This window comes from Boleophthalmus pectinirostris, unplaced genomic scaffold, assembly GCF_026225935.1.
Source record: "Boleophthalmus pectinirostris isolate CB_2022bp ecotype Guang Dong unplaced genomic scaffold, ASM2622593v1 HiC_scaffold_8, whole genome shotgun sequence".
Lineage (NCBI taxonomy): Eukaryota > Metazoa > Chordata > Actinopteri > Gobiiformes > Gobiidae > Boleophthalmus > Boleophthalmus pectinirostris.
In genome coordinates this window covers 85,154-87,653 of record NW_026571515.1, presented here as the reverse complement: position 1 = coordinate 87,653, position 2,500 = coordinate 85,154, and the positions used below count along the sequence as shown (strand labels likewise).

Genomic DNA, 2,500 nt, shown 5'->3' with positions numbered 1-2,500 from the left:
AACATGGACCTAAATATGGACCTAAACCCGGACCTAAACCCAGACCTAAACCCAGACCTAAACCCGGACCTAAACATGGACCTAAACATGGACCTAAACATGGACCTAAACATGGACCTAAACCCAGACCTAAACCCGGACCTAAACCCGGACCTAAACATGGACCTAAACATGGACCTAAACATGGACCTAAATATGGACCTAAACATGGACCTAAACCTGGACCTAAACCCAGACCTAAACCCGGACCTAAACCCAGACCCAAACATGGACCTAAACATGGACCTAAACATGGACCTAAACCCGGACCTAAACCCAGACCTAAACCCAGACCTAAACCCAGACCTAAACCCAGACCTAAACCCAGACCCAAACATGGACCTAAACATGGACCTAAACCCGGACCTAAACCCAGACCTAAACCCAGACCCAAACATGGACCTGGACCTGGACCTGGACCCAAACCCGGAGTCAAATATGGACCTAAACCCAGACCTAAACATGGACCTGGTCCAAAACCCGGACCCAAACCTGGACCCAAACCTGAACTCAAACCTGGACTCAAACCCGGACCTAAACCTGGACCCTGGAGTCTGGACCTGATATCGATTTCGATACTGTAGCTTTAGTTTCTGTCGATCTGGATCTCGCCCGATACCAGAGACTGAAAACAGCTTTTTAAAATTTAAACTAAACTCAGACAGAACTGATCGTCAAGAGTCTGAGACGTTTCCTCAGATTCAGTCTGAGACGTTTCCTCAGACCTGATTATTCTAATTATAAAGAGTTTTGTTCCCCAATAATCAGGAAGTGCACTTTGGCATGCTAGTTGTTGTTAGCTCTGGTTTGTGAGAGTCGTGTAACATGAAGATCATGAAGAACGTTCTAAATGCAGAAGATCAGAGAAGAAGAACTCACTCATGATAAGAAGTTTAAAGGGTCAGGGTCTAAAGGGTCAGAGTCTAAATGGTCAGAGTCTAAAGGGTCAGGGTCTAAAGGGTCAGAGTCTAAAGGGTCAGAGTCTAAAGGGTCAGAGTCTAAAGGGTCAGGGTCTAAAGGGTCAGAGTCTAAAGGGTCAGGGTCTAAAGGGTCAGAGTCTAAAGGGTCAGAGTCTAAAGGGTCAGAGTCTAAAGGGTCAGAGTCTAAAGGGTCAGGGTCTAAAGGGTCAGAGTCTAAAGGGTCAGGGTCTAAAGGGTCAGGTCCAGTCTAGATCAGTGTTTCCCAAACATTTTTTCTGGTGACTCATATTTTTAAAATCACAAACAAACCTTCGTGACCCGACTCCACAAAATAAAGTTGGATTTTTTTATTTTTGAACTTTCATGAGGAGATTTTACTGTGATCGAGTCTCTGAACATTTAGTTTTACTCAAGTTTTAAACAATGAAAAACACTGAAGCAGAAATAAAAGGATCCAGAAGTCGCCCGTTTGGACTTGAAATGTAGAACTTTACTTTTTCTTTTCAACATTCGACTGAAGCAGAAACACGAACAAAACAAAACCCTGAGACACACGAGGGCCGCGACACACGAGGGCCGCGACACACGAGGGCCGCGACACACGAGGGCCACGACACACGAGGACACACACGAGGGCCGCGACACACGAGGGGCGCGACACACGAGGGCCGCGACACACGAGGGCCACTACACACGAGGGCCGTGACACACGAGGGCCACTACACACGAGGGCCGCGACACACGAGGGCCACTACACACGAGGGCCGCGACACACGAGGGCCACTACACACACGAGGGCGCGACAACACACGAGGGCCGCGACACACGAGGGCCGCGACACACGAGGGCCACGACACACGAGGACACACACGAGGGCCACTACACACGAGGGCCGCGACACACGAGGACACACGAGGGCCGCGACACACGAGGGCCACACACACGAGGGCCGCGACACACGAGGACACACACGAGGGCCGCGACACACGAGGGCCACGACACACGAGGGCCGCAACACACGAGGGCCGCTACACACGAGGGCCGCAACACACGAGGGCCGCTACACACGAGGGCCGCGACACACGACACGGCCGCGACACACGACGGCCGCGACACACGACGGCCGCGACACACGAGGGCCACTACGAACACACGAGGGCCGTGACACACGAGGGCCACTACACACGAGGGCCGCGACACACGAGGGCCACTACACACGAGGGCCGCGACACACGAGGGCCACTACACACGAGGGCCGCGACACACGAGGGCCGCGACACACGAGGGCCGCGACACACGAGGGCCACGACACACGAGGGACACACACGAGGGCCACTACACACGAGGGCCGCGACACACGAGGACACACACGAGGGCCGCGACACACGAGGGCCACTACACACGAGGGCCGCGACACACGAGGACACACACGAGGGCCGCGACACACGAGGACACACGAGGGCGACACACGAGGGCCGACACACGAGGGCCGACACACGAGGCGCACACACACGACGGCCGCGACACACGACGGCCGCGAC

The 2,500-nt window shown here is 54.2% G+C and overlaps 1 protein-coding gene across 1 annotated transcript in view; it reads right to left on the bottom strand.

Moving 5' to 3' along the window:
- The window catches only part of wu:fa11c10 (protein FAM110A), a 25,200-nt gene that overhangs the window by 10,968 nt on the left and 11,732 nt on the right, over positions 1–2,500 (bottom strand). The gene's annotated exons all lie outside the window — the stretch shown is intronic.